At 45.2% G+C, this 20,337-nt stretch overlaps 1 protein-coding gene across 4 annotated transcripts in view; it reads left to right on the forward strand.

Moving 5' to 3' along the window:
- Positions 1–10,184: 10,184 nt before the first annotated feature.
- The window catches only part of RBM23 (RNA binding motif protein 23), a 78,958-nt gene continuing 68,805 nt past the window's right edge, over positions 10,185–20,337 (forward strand). For 2 of the 4 annotated variants that reach the window (XM_069761780.1, XM_069761782.1), the window contains exon 1: positions 10,202–10,279. The gene's annotated coding sequence lies outside the window, so the exon portion shown is untranslated. Of the gene's footprint in view, positions 10,280–20,337 lie in introns of all 4 variants that reach the window. The other 2 variants (XM_069761783.1, XM_069761781.1) reach the window with 2 other exon arrangements.

Consider the following 20,337-nt stretch of genomic DNA (forward strand, 5'->3'; position numbering starts at 1 on the left):
TCGAAGATGAGCTAAGCCCACCAGCATCAGGGGCTTATCTACAGCATTCTGTAATGCTGTAGATAAGCTCCCGATGTAACCTGAAAGATGAGAAAAAGAGGTTAGATTATACTCACGTGGGTGGTCCGATCTGATGGGCGTTGCGGTCCGGGGCCTCCCATCTTCTTACGATGACGTCCTCTTCTTGTCTTCACGCTGCGGTCAGAGAGGCCCAGCGCCTGCGCACTGCAGTGCTTTGCTCTCAACAGGGCAGACAAAGTATTCCTGCGCCGGAGCCGCAGCGTGAAGACAAGAAGAGGACGTCATCGTAAGAAGATGGGAAGCGCTGGACCAGACCACGACACCTATCGGACCAGAACGCAGCAGGAACGCCCCTGGGTGAGTATAATATACCCTCTTTCTCATCTTTCAGGATACATCTGGGGCTTATCTACAGCATTACAGAATGCTGTAGATAAGCCCCTGATGCCGGTGGGCTTAGCTCACCTTCGATTTTGGGGGTGACAGTTTCTCTTTAAGTGCTCAGTATATGGAGTCCGTAAACTTTTCTACTCTAATTTGTTCTTGTCACGGGGTCCTTCTCCGATCCCTAGCTCTGCTGATTGTGTGGTAAGTGTGAACAATCCCAAGACCTTTATTATAGGCAAAACTAAAAGGTCCATTAACAATCCACCACACTGAGGATACAATAGTCCAGAACACGAATGCAGTTCAGTAACAGGATAAAATGTCCAAGGTGATGAGAGTCCAATAATCCAGCAGACAGGATAAAAAACAATCCATATGCTTCCCTTTCTCTCTGAAGTTGCTGTCTCCACACCATCCTCACCACACGGGAACTGACATCCAGCTCCTGTCTTCCCCAGCCCTCTCATCTCCAGGGGTAGTCAGACAGGTTGGGGTGGTTTTCAGTCCTGCCAGACCTGACAAAGGTGCCTTTGGGGATTAAGGCACTACAGGGGGTCATCAACAGGCATAGATAGGCAGGCTCCAGACAGTAAGTGAGCTAATCCAATTATCAGCCTTTTGGAAGGTAATTGAGACTCTAGACAATATAGGGAATACACGGAATGATACAGGGCAACAAGAGAACACTATGAAAATCAGCAAAGTATAAATATTCACAAAATGATACCCATATAACATATCACACCATTACAACCTCTCCCCTCTCATAATAAGTGAGCACGCCATGAGGTCTACACAGACCTCTGGCCTGCTCACTTTAGTCCACATTGCTCCACTGTTTAAAGCTCCTTGTACAGTGGCAGGGATTGTCTTTCAATAAATTCCCGGGTCCTGGCATTACGGTCATACCAGGTTTTTTGACTGGACTAGGTTATTCGCTGATGTTCATTAGCCATGGTAGCTATCTGGGCGAGACGGTCTCTGAACTCTAGAACGTAGGGAATGATGGGCGTTCCGATGTCTGCAGTATCTCACTCCAATTGTTCTTACAGAAGAGTGAGAGGCCCACGGACCTTCCGGCCAAACAGATTGCTCCCCGGTGAGGTCTGGATGTCGTGGTGCTTGAAGGGGCTGCAGTCTGGTGACTGCTCCCACAAAATGACACTGCAACGCCCCGATGTCATTTCCAAGGAGGATATCTGCAGGAAGTCCTCCCATATCTCCAATCCAACACAGATTTTCTCCAAAACCATAATCCACCAACGCTCGCTGTATATATTTGCGGGCACCCCCCACCAGGACAATGGGAATTCCCGGGCCCTGGTGAATTGCCTCAGGTCACACCTCACGGGGTCAGCGATAGTGAGGAATGCCCCTGTGTCTGTAAATCCTGACACTTTGTATCCATCAATTAAGACATCCTGCAGGTGGCGTTGCTGTTGCTCTGGGTAGTTAAAGGACAAAGGCCGGAGTCCGTACACTCCAGGAGGGGTATCTAAGGTGCCGTGGTCGGTGGTCCACTCTGGTGGGGGTGGTGGTAGCTCTTCAGGCGGGATGGAGTGCACAAGATGCACTGGATGAGGTGGGGCTCCCTCCGAATCCTTGAGGGACATCCAGACTGCAAATGTCCAGGTTGCCCACACCCATAACATCTCTCTCTGATACCGCCAGGTTGTGGTTGGAACTGTTGGGGCCCAGGATTGTGAGGCGTGATTGTCATCGGCTTGCGACTAGGTGGAAGGGCAGATATAATTGGAGGGGGATGAGGCGCGGGAGCAGGCCGTGGTTCAGTGTCCAGAAGCCTCCTCCATTGCGGTCGGATAGTAAGAGCTTCATCGGCCAGGGCTGCAGCTCTATCCACGGTACATGGCGTGCGCTCCTGGACCCATTGCCGTACCTCTGCGGGGCACTTGACAAGAAATTGTTCTATAAGGAACGTCTGTATAACATCTTCCACAGTAAAGTCGTTTTCTGCTTCCAGCCATCTCCGACATGCCTGGGAGATCTTATGTGCATACATCCTAAACCAGGGGTCCCCAACTCCAGTCCTCAAGGCCCACCAACATGTCATGTTTTCAGGATTTCCTTAGTTTTGCCCAGGTAATAATTGCATCACCTGTGCAATGCAAAGGAAATCCTGAAAACATGACCTGTTGGTGGGCCTTGAGGACTGGAGTTGGGGACCCCTGTCCTAAACGATCCCCCCGTGGTGCATGGGAAGTCTCGGAACTTGGGCCTATAATAATAATCATCTTTATTTTTATATAGCGCTAACATATTCCACAGCGCTTTACAGACATTATTATCGCTGTCCCCAATGGGGCTCACAATCTAAATTCCCTATCAGTATGTCTTTGGAATGTGGGAGGAAACTTGAGTGCCCGGAGGAAACCCACGCAAACACGGAGAGAACATACAAACTTTGCAGATGTTGTCCTTGGTGGGATTAGAACCCAGGACTCCAGCGCTGCAAGGCTGCTGTGCTAACCACTAAGCCACCTATATGAGTCTGGGGTGATAGCATGGTAATCCATGATAGTCCGCTTCACAATGTTATAATCCCGATTCTGCTGTGAGTCAATGGTTCGGTAGCCTCCGTCATGCTTCCGTTCAGGAGTCCCACTAACAAAAAACACACTTAATGAGCGGGCACCATCTATATATATAATACTTTTTTTAGGGGATCACCACCTGCATACGTCATATAGTATAAGACCAAACAAGAGAAAAGTGTATGCAAAAAATTGGGATCACCACAATGATACAACAGTAGTAGACAAAATACAACTTTATTAAGGGAACTTTAGAAAAAATACATAAAAACACTTAAAAACCCCATAATGTGACCTGGGGTAACGGGTCAATACAAAATGACAGGTAAATGCAGTAACACAGCAAACAACATTGTACAGCTCATATGCAACAGTAGATAAATAACAGAGTGAGTATTCCCAGCATATGGACATAATGTGAATAAAATACACTACCACTCATACCACCAAAACCAGGATCCTGGATTGAATCCAGGCACACATGATAATGCTCCCTGAACAGGGGGTCAAAGTGGAAACAGGCGATAACAAGAAAAAATATTCCCTCAAGAAATAGCCAATAACGTCTAAATCCCTGACCCCTGATATCAAGATCCTCTAGTATCTTACCCTCCCTGAATAGGTTAGGCAGTGGTAGGGATCCTGGCAGGATAGGTAAAGTGGCACTGAAGCAGGCTGTGCAGTTGTTAAAGACCCACGCGTATCGACGCCTATAGCGTCTTCCTCAAGGTCAATATCCCACTAACAAACGCATCCAGCCAGAGTGGGGCACCTCCATCACAGCACACTGCTGCTCAAAGTCCTTGAAGAACCCCTCCACATCTCCGGAAGCCTCATCAAATGGCTTAAACTCTGTCCGGGTGATCCATACAGGCTCCCGGATCGTTGGGATTGCATTACTCCCTCTTTCAAGCTCCATTGCTTCTTGTCTCCGCTGTGCCCGGCGGGCAGCCTCCTCCTTATACTACTGAGAGACGCCTGGGCCCAGAATCGCCATCTCTTCTTCGTACCACATGAACCACTGTCTTTTTGGGGTGGGGATCCCTGTTTCCAGTGCTTGCCCTTCAGACATCTGGGAGGAGGTGGCCGGGCTAGCACCCACCAGTAGGTCAATTAAGTCTTTAGTCCAGGGGTGTCAAACTGCATTCCTCGAGGGCTGCAAACAGGTCATGTTTTCAGGATTTCCTTGTACTGCACAGGTGATAATTTAATCAAAAAAAAAAGGGAAGAAGCCAGCACTGCTTATGGTCAGAACGCAATAACTGAAGTGCAATTGCACATAAATTCTAACTGTATTTCAAATATGAGACATTTAGCAAACAATTGATCAATTCTTTGAGCTACCCCGCCACTTCACGGCAATCTCATAATGGGGCAGTCCTAATCTTCGTATTTTATTTACGTTGTGCCATTATGGCTTCCTGAATGTATAAAAAAAAAAAAAAAAAAAAGGACCACATTAAATGCGAACTGTACCTGGAGCATTTTCAGAATCACTCCCTTGGTGCCAGGAAAGGCAAGCGCAGGTAAAGGCCGATCAGGTCCAGTGCGGACATTTCAGATCTGGCTTCCACACTGCCAAACCCGCACCAAAGATGAAGGGTGAGACAGGCTGAGACACAGGTGCACAATTAACTTGAGCCTGAGGCGGGGCAGGGCTGCTGTGTGTGTGCACAGCAGCCTATCAATCACAGTGAACACAGAAAAAATGGCGCACATAACCCAGCGTGCGCGGCAACAGTGGTGGTCAGCCACATACCAATGCAAAGCAAAAAAAAAGGGAAGAAGCCAGCACTGCTTATGGTCAGAACGCAATAATTTAATCACCAACTCATTATTTGTGTGGGTGATTAAATTATCACCTGTGCAGTACAAGGAAATCCTGAAAACATGACCTGTTTGCAGCCCTCGAGGAATGCAGTTTGACACCCCTGCTTTAGTCAGTCTCTGGTGGTTCAGGCCCAGGTCTCTGGCTCTCTTCTGTAAACTAGATACAGTCCAGTTTCTGTACTCACTCTGTGGGTGGTTCTCCATTGGGTTACACTCTGTTGATCCCACTGCTACCACCAGTTGTCACGGGATCCTTCTCCGATACCACACAATCAACAGAGCGAGGGAAGTGTGAACAATCCCAAGACCTTTATTAGAGGAAAAACTAAAAGGTCCATAAACAATCCACCACACTGAAGATACAATAGTCCAGAACACGAATGCAGTTCAGTAACAGGATAAAATGTCCAAGGAGATGAGAGTCCAATAATCCAGCAAAGGATAAAAAAAATCCATATGCTTCCCTTTCTCTCTGATGTGCTGTGTTCACACCATCCTCACCACACAGGAACTGACTTCCTCAGCTCCTGTCCTTCTCAGCCCCCTCCTTATCCCCAGGGGTAGCCAGACAGGTTGGGGTGGTTTTCAGGCCTCCTAGACCTGACAAAGGTGCCTTGGGGATTAAAGGGACACTGTCACCTGAATTTGGAGGGAACAATCTTCAGCCATGGAGGCGGGGTTTTGGGGTTTTTGATTCACCCTTTCCTTACCCGCTGGCTGCATGCTGGCTGCAATATTGGATTGAAGTTCATTCTCTGTCCTCCGTAGTACATGCCTGCACAAGGTGCAATCTTGCCTTGTGCAGGTGTGTACTACGGAGGACAGAGAATGAACTTCAATCCAATATTGCAGCCAGCATGCTGCCAGCGGGTAAGGAAAGGGTGAATCAAAAACCCCGCCTCCATGGCTGAAGATTGTTCCCTCCAAATTCAGGTGACAGTGTCCCTTTAAGGCACTACAGGGGGTCATCAAGAGGCATAGATACAGTCAGGCTGCAGACAGAAAGTGAGCTAATCCAATTATAAGCCTTTTGGAAGGTAATTGAGACTAGACAATATGGGGAATACACGGAATGATACAGGGCAACAAGAGAACACTATCAAATTCAGTAAAGTATAAATATACACAAAATGATAGCCACATAACATATCACACCATCACAGTTCTCTAAGAGTCAAATAGCGCTCCCAAGCCTGGCCGTATGGCTAAGCAGTACTGTACAGCCACATATGGGGTATTGCCATGTTCAACAGAAATTGTAGGACAAATTTTGGTGCCACTTGAACCCATTTCCTCGTGTGACAATGTAAAATCTGGGGCTAAAACAAGTTTTTGTGGTGAAAATGTAATTATTTTTTCTTTGTGCCCCCCAAAGGTATAACATTCTGTGACAGACCTGTAGGGTCAATATGATCACTGCCCCCCTAGATGAATTCATTGAGAGGTGTAGTTTGTAAAATAAGGTCATTTATGGGGGTCTCTTCCAATGTGACATGGCACCCGCAAACCATTCCAGTAAAATGTGCACTCCAATATGGGGCTCTTTCCCTTCTGAGCTTTGCACTGTGCCTCAAAAGTAGTATTCCACCACATATGGTGTATTTGCGCACTTAAGAGAAATTGCGTAACATTTTGTAGTCTATTTTCTCCTATTATCCCTTTTGAAAATTGAAAGCTTTGAGTCCAATCTAACATTTTGGTGGAGAAAAATGGTAATTTTCCATTGACTCAGCCCAATGTTATACAATTCTATGAATAGCTTTAGAATTAAAAATGCACCCCTAGATCAATTCCTTCAGAGTTGTAGTTTCCAAAATGGTCACTTGTGTGGGTTTCTGCTATTTTGGCATGTCAAGGGCTCTTCAAATGTGAAATAACATATGCAATCTATTTCAGACAAAACTGCCCTCCAGAATTAAATTGGACACACGTCAGGGCTCGGAAGGAAAGGAGCGCCAAACAGTAGTTTTCCACCACAAATGGAGTATCTGTGTACTCAAGATGAACTGAATGGTCATTTTTCGCATTACCCTTGTGAACATGCAAAAACTGGGGCAAAAGGGATATGTTTGTGGGTACAAAATGTATTTTTAAATTTTCACAGATCAACATTATAACATTCTGGGAAGCACCTGGGGTTCAAGGTGCTCACTATACCTCTAGATAACTCCCTTAAGGGGTCTAGTTTCCAAAATGGGATCACTTGTGGGGGTTTCTACTTTTTAAACACATCGGGGCTCAGCAAATGTGACATGGTGTCTATCTATTCCAGACAATTTTACGATCCGAAAGTCAAATGGCTCCTTCCCTTCAGAGCTCTGCCATGTGCCCAAACAATAGTTTTCCACCACATATGGGGTATCTGCGCACTCAGGAAAAATTACGCAACAAACTTAGGGGTCCATTTTCTCCTGTTACCATTGTGAAAATAAAAAACGTGGGGCTTAAACAACGGGGTTTTTTTAAGGGAAAAATTTGATTTTTATTTTCAGAGCTCAATGTTATAAGAGAAATTGTATTGTTCGTTATTTCCCGTTACCCTTGTGAAAATACAAAAATTTGACGCTAAAGTAACATTTTTCTGGGAAAAATTAAAATTTTTATTTTTTCCTTCCACATTGCTTTTTTTTCGCTGTGAAACATGTGACGGGTTAATAAACTCCTTGAATGTGGTATTGAGAACTTTTGAGAGGTGCAGTTTGTAGAATGGTATCAATTTGGGATAATTTCTGTCATATAGGCCTCTCAAAGTCACTTCACATGTGATCTAATCCCTAAAAAAAATAGCTTTGTAAATTTTGTTAGAAAAATTAGATCTAAGGGGTAAGGTTTCTCCTTGTGGAGAGTGACATACCAGCTCTGGCTTGTCAAGGTAAGGAGGCTTATTTGCTGTGCAATGCTCCTCTGGGAAATTGAATATGCAAATTGCCTCTTCAGTGAGGATTTGAACTCTATAGCGCCACCTGTTGGTAGTATCGATCCTACAAGTCACAATCAACCCTTCAGGAAAATGGCCGCCGTGATCTCCATCTGCGCACGCGCGGCATCCCGCGGCCATTTTCCTGAAGCCTCGGGAAGCCGGACACTCCATCTGCGCACGCGCCCACCAAGAAACCGCTGAATAGCGGAGAGCGCGCTCTTTTTCTACAGCTGCGCAGTGCATTCGGCACTTGCGCATGCGAGAAGCACTACGCCACAAACGGGAACATAAGCAAGATGTGGGGGAGAAACAGCGCTGTGACCACGCCCTTTTGACCAGACCAGCCTGATTGACAGGCGAAAACGGCGACTTTTGTAAGGTATTTCAGCAGCATAGGTGGGGAATCAGGGGACAAAAAATACCCCATTGTAAAGCACAGCTCAGGCCCTATTTAACGGTATTTTTATCTCATACTGAAAAAACGGGGTGACAGGTTCCCTTTAAAGGGTTGATTGTGAAGTGTAGGATCGCTACTTCCAACAGGTGGCGCTATAGAGTATTTATAGAGTATAAATTGTGCAGCATTCAGTGGTGCCAATACTATTGCAGTGTTCTAGTCATACGGGTAGAAGTGAAGCTTCTATTACTCCTCACAGAAAGTGATCCGAATACCTCTCCGCAATGGAGACAGGCGGTCTGTGAGTAATATTGTTTTGCAGGAACGATCCATGGAAAAGATTTCCTTTATGGAATTTTCTAAAAAGTCTTCACCCTGTTTACAGCATACATGTTATGATTTATGCCAGTTTTGAATCCTATAGATTTATCTTTTTCAAAGGCACTAATGGACAGCACATCTTCTTCCCTACACACGCTTTTTTGTTGGATAATGTAGGCTACTAGGCCGTTTTCGATCTTTTGGCCATTGCCTAGTGGTGCCCTATGACACAATTAGCGCGGATGTCTTGAGCTTTCCCAGTATATGCTATGAACAAAAAACAAACAAAAAAGTAATGGGACGGAAACCAAATTGGTATACGTGCAATGTGTATGAGCATGTTCACACTGTGGCCATTTCATAGAGAAAACTCAGGACAAAATCAAAATGATCAAATACCCTGCAGTAAGTAAATAGTAAAAGTAGATGTAAATATCATAGGGTACTTAGCTGGCACTATTTTGATCAAAGAAGTGCAAAAGTCCTCCAACCATGACAAGTTGTACCCAATCGGGACAGTCGTATCTCTAGTATTAAACCTTAGGTTGTGTCAGCCAACCTCAATATAGACGGGGCAGAGCAGGACAGGGGCCGGCCGCTCAGACTCCTATGGGAAGCTGCATAGATGACATGCCTGTTTGTACAAAGTACAAGAAACTACAGCAAAACCAAGGAAATGAGCCGGAGCACAAGTTGGTATATGTGAAACGTGTAAAACCACATTGACACTATGGTCATTGTACAGACAAAATCCAAGAAAAAACAAAATGAGTAGATGTCCTATAGCAAGTAAACAAATAGTGCATGTAAGTAACATGGATGACACTATTTTGATCAGAAAAGCGTTGTGTTCCATGATAAATTGGGAGGCTTTGAGTTCCTACACTGCGGGACTGTCCATGTTTGGAGTGCCACCTTCGGGCTTGGTTATAACGACCGCACTGGAAACATGCCCGCTCCTCCGCCCATAACTATGCCCTCCGCCCTTGATGTATCCCTCTGGTGTATGTATAGCAGTGCTTGGAGGCTGTACTGCCCCTTAGGCCAGAGTCATGCAGTCCCAGTTAGGACATAAGCCGCGATTCATCAACGCTGGTGTGAACACCGCCGACCTTGATCAGGGGATGCGTTGGAGTCAGACGCCGCCGATTCTCTAGGAGGCGCACACCTTTTAATGAATTTCACCAGTCTAATGTGCCGCGTGCGCCTCCATGCACCGCACCACAAATCCTACTCCGGTCAGGGACGATAGTAAGATTTCTGGAGTAAGGAACCGCACAACGCGGCATGAATCAGATGAGCTGGGGCCTCCATCCTGCACCTTTCTGGTGGAGATGGAATAAACTGGAGGGAAAACACCAAAAGTCTTCTCTAGAACAAATGGAAGTTGCCAGGAATTATGTGTCTATATTCCCCATTCAGGTTGGTTGGAAAATACAGAACAGCTATAACAAGAAAGCAATGCTCATATAGGGGATGTGGTACACTACATGGCAGGGGTCAGCGACCTTCAGCACACCAGCTGTGGGACTACAACTCCCAACATGCCCTGACATACGCCTCCGCTTCCTTATAAGAAGGTAACACTGTGTGAGTTCGGGCTCCTTCCTCACACGTGGCCTTTATTTACTCAGCTCCCTCCATTAGGCGGGTCACGCCTCGCTTTCATTCTTTCCCGTGATTTGCCCAGAACCGGCTTCCTGAGAGTTTCTATTGGTTGTTTCTTCTTAGCCCGCCTACTTCTCTGACGTCACGTGCTGCTATTGGCTGAATGGTTTCAGACAGAGTTGTGGGAAACTTCTGGAAGGTAACAGACCGAGCGCCATACTGTGTGTAGTGCTGGGGACAGCGGTGAGTGGAGCAGTCGCCCAGTGACCGGGGTCGGACGATATAACGTGCAGCACCGGTGGCTGAGTGCGGGGTGTTGTAGTGTAGTGAAGGCGGCTGTGTCTGTGCACCGGGGGTCGGGGAGGGGCTCGCTCTATTCACAGCAACCCCTCCGCTCCAGGACACCTGACGTACCGACCAATAGCGGACAAGGGATGTTTGGCTGTAACCCTTTAATGTCGTGTAACCCCGTGTCCCAACTGACTGATCGCTATGAAGCTGACGTTGGTTTCTTCTTCAATTTTTTTTCTTTTAATTTTTTTTTATAGGTTTATCAACCACAAATAATAATAACATACAATGCAGCGAGGTTCCCTCATGTGTATTAGTAGTGTGAGGTCGGTGGCCCAAAGTAATTTAACCTCTTAAGGCTATGTGCACACGTTGCGGATTAGGCTTAGGAATTTCTGGTGCGGATTCTGCCTCTCCTGGCAGAAAACGCACCTGCGGATTTGTCGCGTTTTTTGTGCGGTTCCGCAGCGTTTTTTGTGCGTTTTTGCTGCGGTTTTCTTGCAGATTTGCTGCGGTTTTTACCCCTGCGGTTTTCTATAATGGAATGGGTACAAAAACGCTGCAGATTCACAAAAAAGAAGTGACATGCTACTGTGCACAGCTGTTTTTTTTCCTCATTGATTTACATTGTACTGTAAATCAATTGCGGATCTGCAGCGTTTCTGCACTGCAAAAAACGCTGTGGATCCGCAGAGAATCCGCAACGTGTGCACATACCCTGAGGGTATGTGCACACGTTGCGGATTTTGCTTTGGAACCACACCTGCGGGTCCGCAGCGTTTTCCCATGCGTTTACAGTATAATGTAAACCTATGGGAAACAAAATCCGCAGTGCACATGCTGTGGAAAGAAACGCAGCGGTTTACATTCCACAGCATGTCAATTCTTTGTGCGGATTCCGCTGCGGGTTTACACCTGCTCCAATAGAAAACTGCAGGTGTAAAGCCACAGCGGAATCCGCAGTAGAAACCGCAGCGGTTTTGAACTGCAGATTTATCAAATCCTCTGCGGTAAAATCTGCAGCCCTCACAGATACGTGTGCACATACCCTGAGGGTATGTGCACACGTTGCGGATTTTGCTGCGGACTCTTCAGCTGTTTTCCATGCATTGTACAGTACCATGTAAACCTATGGAAAACAATCTGCAGTACACATGCTGCGGAAAAAACCACGCGGAAACGTAGCGTTGTTTGTTCCGCAGCATGTCAATTCTTTGTGCAGATTCCGCAGCGGTTTACACCTGCTGCTCAATAGGAATCCGCAGGTGTAGAACCGCAGGTGAAATCAACACAAAAATTGCATTAAATCCACAGGTAAAACACAGTGCTTTTTACCTGCGGATTTCTCAAAACGGGTGTGGAAAAATCAGCAGAGATTCCATCTACGTGTGCACATACCCTTAATGATTGGTAGGGGACCAAATACTCAAATGCAAATACATTTATACAATATGATTTTTATTTTTGATATTCTATCTCTCAATGTTAAAATTAACCTACCCCTAAAACTATGTTCATGACTTTGTCAGTGGCCAAATTTACAAAATCAACAAGGGAACACACACACACACACACACTCACTCTTAGGTCCATATATATTTGGACAGAGACAACATTTTTCTTATTTTGGTTATTGACATTACCACAATGAATTTCAAACAAAACAATTCAGATGCAGTTGAAGTTCAGACTTTCAGCTTTCATTTGAGGGTATCCACATTAAAATTGGATGAAGGGTTTAGGAGTTTCAGCTCCTTAACATGTGCCACCCTGTTTTTTAAAGGGACCAAAAGTTATTGGACAATTGACTCCAAAGCTATTTCATGGACAGGTGTGGGCAATCCCTTCATTATGTCATACTCAATTAAGCAGATAAAAGGCCTGGAGTTGATTTGAGGTGTGGTGCTTGCATTTGGAAGGTTTTGCTGTGAAGTAAACATGTGGTCAAAGGAACTCTCCATGCAGGTGAAACAAGCCATCCATAAGCTGCGAAAACAGAAAAAACCCATACGAGAAATTGCTACAATTTTAGGAGTGGCAAAATCTACAATTTGTTACATCCTGCGAAAGAAAGAAAACACTGGTGAACTCATCAATGCAAAAAGACCTGGGCGCCCACCGAAGACAACAGTGGTGGATGATCGCAGAATAATCTCCATGGTGAAGAGAAACCCCTTCACAACAGCCAAGTGAACAACACTCTCCAGGAGGTCGGCGTATCAATATCCAAATCTACCATAAAGAGAAGACTGCATGAAAGTAAATACAGAGGGTTCACTGCATGGTGCAAGCCACTCATAAGCATCAAGAATAAGAAGGCTAGACTGGACTTTGCTAAAAAAAAAAAACATCTTAAAAAGCCAGCACAGTTCTGGAAGAACATTCTTTGGACAGATGAAACCAAGATCAACCTCTACCAGAATAATGGAAAGAGAAAAGTATGGTGAAGGCGTGGTACAGCTCATGATCAAAGCATACCACATCATCTGTAAAACTCGGCGGAGGCAGTGTGATGGCTTGGGCATGCATGGCTGCCAGTGGCACTGGGTCACTAGTGTTTATTGATGATGTGACACAGGACAGAAGCAGCTGAATGCATTCTGAGGTATTCAGAGCCATACTGTGTGCTCAGATCCAGCCAAGTTCAGCAAAGCTGATTGGTCATCGTTTCATACTACAGATGGACAATGACCCAAAACATAAAGCCAAGGCAACCCAGGAGATTATTAAAGCAAAGAAGTGGAAAATTCTTAAATGGCCAAGTCAGTCACCTGATCTCAACCCAATTGAGCATGCATTTCACTTGTTAAAAACTAAACTTCAGACAGAAAGGCCCACAAACAAACAGCAACTGAAAACCACCGCAGTGAAGGCCTGGCAGAGCATCAAAAAGGAGGAAACACATCGTCTGGTGATGTCCATGAGTTCAAGACTTCAGGCAGTCATTGCCAACAAAGGGTTTTCAGCCAAGTACTAGAAATGAACATTTTATTTAAAATTATTGAATCTGTCCAATTACTTTTGGTCCCTTTAAAAACAGGGTGGCACATGTTAAGGAGCTGAAACTCCTAAACCCTTCATCCAATTTTAATGTGGATACCTGTTGTGAATTCTGTGGCAGAGCTCCCTCCTGTTGTCACAAGTGGTACTTCGGCTGATTCTCTCTGTGAGCTTCCGTTGGTGGAGGAGAGTGGTACTGCAGCTTCTGAGTTTCCTTCCTCAGGTGATGTGGTAAAGTCGTTAGGTGCTGCTCTATTTAACTCCACCTAGTGCTTTTATCCTGGCCTCCAGTCAATGTTCTAGTATTGGACCTGTTTCCTCCTGGATCGTTCCTGTGGCCTGCTGCTCTGCATAGCTAAGTTCTGCTTTTGCTATTTTTGCTGTTTTTTCTGTCCAGCTTGCTTATTTGTTTTTTTTCTTGCTTGCTGGAAGCTCTGGGACGCAGAGGGTGTACCTCCGTACCGTTAGTTCGGTACGGAGGGTCTTTTTGCCCCCTTTGCGTGGTTTTTTGTAGGGTTTTGTGTTGACCGCAAAGTTACCTTTCCTATCCTCGCTCTGTTCAGAAAGTCGGGCCTCACTTTGCTAAATCTATTTCATCTCTACGTTTGTCTTTTCATCTTAACTCACAGTCATTATATGTGGGGGCTGCCTTTTCCTTTGGGGTATTTCTCTGAGGCAAGGTAGGCTTATTTTCTATCTTCAAGCTAGCTAGTTTCTCAGGCTGTGCCGAGTTCCATAGGGAGCGTTAGGCGCAATCCACGGCTGCCTCTAGTGTGGTTGGAGAGGATTAGGGATTGCGGTCAGCAGAGTTCCCACGTCTCAGAGCTCGTGCTATGTTTTTGGGTTATTGTCAGGTCACTGTAAGTGCTCTGACTTCTATGTCCATTGTGGTACTCAATTACCTTATCATAACAGATACCCTCAAATGAAAGCTGAAAGTCTGAACTTCAACTGCACCGAAATGGTTTTGTTTAAAATTCATTGTGGTAATGTTTATAACCAAAATTAGAAAAATGTTGTCTCTGTCCAAATATATATGGACCTAACTGTGTGTATGTATGTATGCATGTATGTGTGTGTGTGTGTATATACATACATACATACATACATACATACATACATACATACATACATACATACATACATACATAAAAATATATATATATTCTAATATATAAAGCTGAATGTGTGTGTGTATGTCCGGGATTGGCATCTGCACCGTCGCAGCTACAGCCACAAAATACAAAATTTTGCACAGTCACACGTCTGGACCCCGAGAGCGTCATAGGCTATGTTGTGAGGTTCAATTTTAACCCCGCACTTTCCAATTCACCAAACAATTTTGCCCCTATCTACATAATGGGAAAAAATGAAAGGAAAAGTGTAGGAGGCAAATTGACAGCTGCCAGATGTGAACAAGGGGGACTTAAAGAATGAGAGCGATGGCGCCAAAGAGTATATACCGTACAGTTGCTACGGTGGGGCCCCGACATGGGATACTCGCCACACACGGGGATATGAACACACACACAAAATGCGCCACACACTACCACATGCTTGAACACATATTACCCTCAGCACACATTTCACCACAAATACACCAACCTCGCCACATAAAAGTCAAAACACAAAAGTCGCCGCTCAAAACTCGCCACGCGCAGAACTCGCCACATGCAAAAACTAGGCTCTTGCAAAACTCGCCACAAGTGCAAAACTCACCTCATGGAAAACTCGCCACACGCAAAACTTGCACACGCGGAAAAATTGCCACATGCACAAAAGTTGCAACACATGCAAAAGTTGCCTCACACAAAACTTGCACATACTCAAAAGGCACCACACATAAAACTCGCCACACGCAAAACTCGCCATGCGCAAAACTTGCTGCACACAACTTGCTACACTAACCTGTCACATTCAACTCGACACACAAAAAGTTGCTACACGCATGTTGCCACACAAAACTCATCTCACAAAAGTCGCTACATGCATGTCGCCACACGCAACTCAACACACACAACTTGACAAACGAAACTCGCCCTAAAACACACACAAGTCTGGTATTATCCTTCAAAAATAAAAATATGATTAATAAGCAGACAAACTACAAGAGCAACAAATGTACCATATAGGAAATACGGCAGCTGTCAGTCACATGACCTGTCTATTATGTGTATGTGTGAGCTAATCTATACTGCCAGGGGGAGGGCTTCCTGTTGGCTGGGGATTTATCAGGCTGCCAATTTAGCTTACAAATACTGAGGTAAAAATACTGAGCAAATAACATGTGAACGAGGTCTAATACAGGAGGAGATGACACACAGGTATATACTATATACAGGGGAGATGACACACAAGTATATACTATATAGAGGAGGAGATGACATACAGGTACATACTATATACAGGAGGAGATGACATACAGGTATATACTATATACAGGAGCAGATGACCTACAGGTATATACTATATACAGGAGGAGATGACATACAGGTATATACTATATACAGGAGGAGATTACACACAGATATATACTATATATAGAAGGAGATGACATACAGGTATATACTATATACAGGGGAGATGACACACAGCAGGTATATACTATATACAGGGGAGATTACATACAGGTATATACTATATATAGGAGATGACATACAGGTGTATACTATATATAAGGGAGATGACAAACGTATATATACTGAGGTGAAAATGAAAAGGTGTGAGTGGAAAATAGTGGAGTGATCTGAAAATGACAGATGTGAGGTCGAAATGACAAGTGTTAGGGGGGAATGAGAGGTGTGATGGGAAAATAAGAGAAGTGAGGTGCTATAACTAACCACAGATATTTACTATGCCCAGGCAACGCCGGGCTCTTCAGCTGGTATATATATGTATAATGTATGTATGTGTGTGTGTATATAATATATATATATATATATATATATATATATATATACATACATACATACATACATACATACATACATACATACATACATACATACATACATACATATATACATATATATATACATATACATATATATATATATATATATTTATTTAACCCCTTTACCCCCAAGAGTGGTTTGCACGTTAATGACCAGGCCAATTTTTACATTTCTGACCACTGTCTCTTTTATGAGGTTATAACTCCGAAACACTTCAACGGATCTTAGCGATTCTGAGATTGTTTTCTTGTAACATATTGTACTTCATGATAGTGCTAAAATTTCTTCGATATAACTTGAGTTTATTTGTGAAAAAAAAACTTTGAATTTTTATTCTGTTAAACCAGAGTTATGCGACACAATATAGTTAATAAATAACATTTTCCTATCGCCACGACAGCACCCACAACGAGAGAGGGGATCCGCCCACCTTCCGGACAGGAACCTACAGGTTAAAAAGGGGCGGTCCCCCTCGCCCTCCAGTTTGGGTTCCTGTCCGGACGGCGGGAGCCTACAGGTCGTTTCACCTACCCGGGTCCGCCAAGCCTCTGTGCGGTGTCCAGGTGAGAACGGCAGAGTCGGGGGCCCGGAAGCAGCGTCGGGGGAAGTCCTGTGTCCAGCTTCCCCCCTCGTCTGGCAAGGAGCGGCTGAATGCCGAAGTGGCGTTCCCAGGGGAAGGCACGCCGCCCTGGGTCGTCCACACGCGCGCGACTCTGCGGGAGCAGGTCGGCGCTTATGACCCGGAAGTGATCGATCGACTTCCGGTGGAGACCGGGAGGAGGAGCGCGGGACTTTTGAAAAGGAGCAGCGCTCAGGTGAGATGTGTGTGCGGCAATATGTCTTCAGCAGGAGACGCTGAACACCGACAGGCAGGAGAGCACAGGTCTCATAGCGGCGAACGTGGGCAGCAGGATCCTGGCAAACCAGCGTCACGTCGCGCCTCACCCCCTCAAAAACCGGTACTCTACATTTTTTCAGCAGTGGTGAGTGTAATATGTAAACCATTGCCTGATACAGCCATTTTCTACACTATGCTTTATTATAGGGGAAAAAGGTCTCCAAATCCAAGCATAAGCAGTGTGCTGTATGCACAGAGCCTCTACCTGACACCTATGTTAAAAAGTTATGCCAATTATGCATATGTCGTATGTTAGAAGAAGAGGCCCCTCTCCGGGTATCGGATCTGAGGGAAGTAATTAGGGAAGAAATATAATCATCCCTTAAAACCAGACGGCATGAAAAAAGCAGTGTGGAGTTGGTGTCCGATTCCAGCCCTTCAGTACAAGAAGGCGAGTGTTCGGAAAGTTCTTCGGCATCCTCTTCAGATGAGGAGGGAAGACCTTGCTTTTCCATGGAGGGTATGGAAACCTTAATTAAGGCAGTCCGTGCAACTATGGGGGTTGCAGAGAGTAAAGAACCAAAAACAACCCAGGAGATCATGTTCGCAGGGCTGAGCCAGAGAAGTCGGAAAGCTTTCCCAGTGGTGGATTCTGTTAAATATCTGGTCAAACGGGAGTGGGACAAGCTGGATAAAGGGTTTTTACCTTCAGCTGCAAAAAGAAGGTACCCCTTTGAAGATGACACTTTGTCACAGTGGATGAAGGTTCCTAAAATAGATGCGGCAGTAGCCTCTACTTCAAAAACAGCCTCACTTCCGTTAGAAGATGTAGGGCTCCTCAAGGATCCTTCAGATAGAAAGGCTGACATGCTCCTTAAACTAGGAGTCATCATCTGGAGCCTTTAAGCCGGCTATTGCAGGCACCTGTACGGCCAGATCAATCATGGTCTGGGTGACTCAGCTGGAGGAGCAGCTTAAAGCGAAGGTACCCAGGGATAAGTTGCTGAATTCCCTGTCTCAGGTCAGAGAAGGAGCAGCTTATCTAGCAGACGCCTCAATTGATTCTCTGAAATTGGCTGCAAGATCGGCAGGTCTTTCGAATGCAGCCAGACGGGCTCTATGGCTAAAGACATGGAAGGGGGATGCCCAGGCTAAGGCCAAACTTTGCTCCATTCCATGTAGGGGTGAGTACCTATTCGGCCCGGTGCTGGATGACATCCTTGCAAAGGCAGAAGATAGGAAGAAGGGATTTCCTAAAACGTTTAATCCCACTTTTAGGAACGCCTTCCGAAGACGCATGCCCTTCAGGAGATTCCAGCCAGACCAGCAGGGGTATAATCGCGATTCGGAAACATCAGATCATAAGAAGAAAGGTGGATACTATAAGAACCCTTCATCTTTCTCAAGACGTAGACGTAACTACAGATAGAACAGATCTACCAGTAGGCGGAAGACTAAAGTTCTTCTCAGATGGAAAAAGATTACTTCTAGTGCCTGGATAATGGGGGTGGTTGAGTCCGGATTAAAATTAGAATTTTTGAGAACTCCCCCAGATCATTTTGTGATAACATCACTGGACACTCCGGCCCAACAACAGGCCTTAGAATTAGAGATTCAACAATTGCTTACAAAGCGAGTTATTGAAGAAGTACCAAAACATCAGGAGAAGACGGGCTTTTATTCTCCGCTATTCTTAATCTCTAAACCTGATGGGTCCTTTAGGACTATCATAAATTTACGTAAATTGAATAGATATCTTCAGTACCACGCTTTTAAGATGGAATCCATTAAGTCAACAACTAAGCTTTTGTTTCCTAGGTGCTACATGTCGGTCTTGGATCTAAAAGATGCGTACTACCATCTTCCAGTTCACAGAAATCACCAGCAATTCCTCAGGATGGCAGTATGGGTAAACCATCAGATTAAACATTTTCAATTTTTGGCAATGCCCTTTGGCCTGTCCATGGCACCTAGAGTTTTTACTAAGGTTGTTTCTGAAGTAATGGCCCATATTAGGGAAAGAGAAACCCTTGTGGTGCCCTATCTAGACGATTTTTTGATAGTAGGAAATTCAATTGACCAGTGTACGTCTAGGGTAAATGCCATAATATCATCCCTACAGGATCTCGGATGGATAATCAACTGGGAAAAGTCAAAACTGGAACCCACAAGACGTCAAATGTTCCTAGGAGTTCTTCTAGACTCAGAAGATCAGTCATCCTTCCTACCAGAAGAGAAGAAGCGGAAGATCGTTCAAAGGATCACGGCCGTAAGAAAAGCTCCAAACTTAAGTTTAAGAGACGCAATGTCTCTACTAGGATCTTTGACTGCGTGTATATCGGCGGTAAGATGGGCTCAGGCTCATACCCGAATACTTCAGTACGAAGTTCTTCGAGCAGAAAAAGATCTTCACGGTGCTCTGAGCAGAAAGTTCAAATTATCACCCGCCACTCTTCACGATCTGAGATGGTGGCTCAATCCAGCACATTTGTCAAAAGGAGTTCTCTGGACCATCACTCCGAACAATATAGTTACAACAGATGCCAGCCCGTTCGGTTGGGGAGCCCATATGGGAGACATTCTAACCCAAGGGCGATGGTCGAGTCAGGAGTCCCAGAATTCCTCGAATCTAAGAGAGCTTACTGCAGTCTATCAGGCTCTTCTTTCCTTACTACCATCCCTGAGGAATACGCATGTACAGATACAAACAGACAATATGACTGTGGTAGCCTACATCAATCATCAGGGGGGGACAAGGTCTCGATCCCTGATGACCACTACAGCACAGATATTGTCCCTGGCCGAGAAACACTTACAATCCCTGTCGGCAGTACATATAAGAGGGGAACTCAATATAGAGGCGGACTACCTCAGTCGCCATTCCCTTCGTCAGGGAGAGTGGTCCCTAAACCAACAGATATTCGATCAGATAGTCAATCTGTGGGGGTTGCCGACAATAGATCTGTTTGCTACGAGGAGGAACAGGAAGGTCAGGAAGTTCACATCCTTACAGATAACAGACCAACCATTTATAGTGGATTCCCTTCGTGTCCGTTGGGACTTCCAGCTGGCATATGCCTTTCCCCCAATGTGTCTGATTCCGATAGTTCTCAGGAAGATCCGGGAGGAAAGAGCCAGAGTGATCTTAATCGCCCCCTTCTGGCCCAGGAGGCCTTGGTTCTCTCTCCTCATGACAAGGTCTGTGACCGATCCCTGGG

This window comes from Ranitomeya imitator, chromosome 1, assembly GCF_032444005.1.
Source record: "Ranitomeya imitator isolate aRanImi1 chromosome 1, aRanImi1.pri, whole genome shotgun sequence".
Taxonomy (NCBI): domain Eukaryota; kingdom Metazoa; phylum Chordata; class Amphibia; order Anura; family Dendrobatidae; genus Ranitomeya; species Ranitomeya imitator.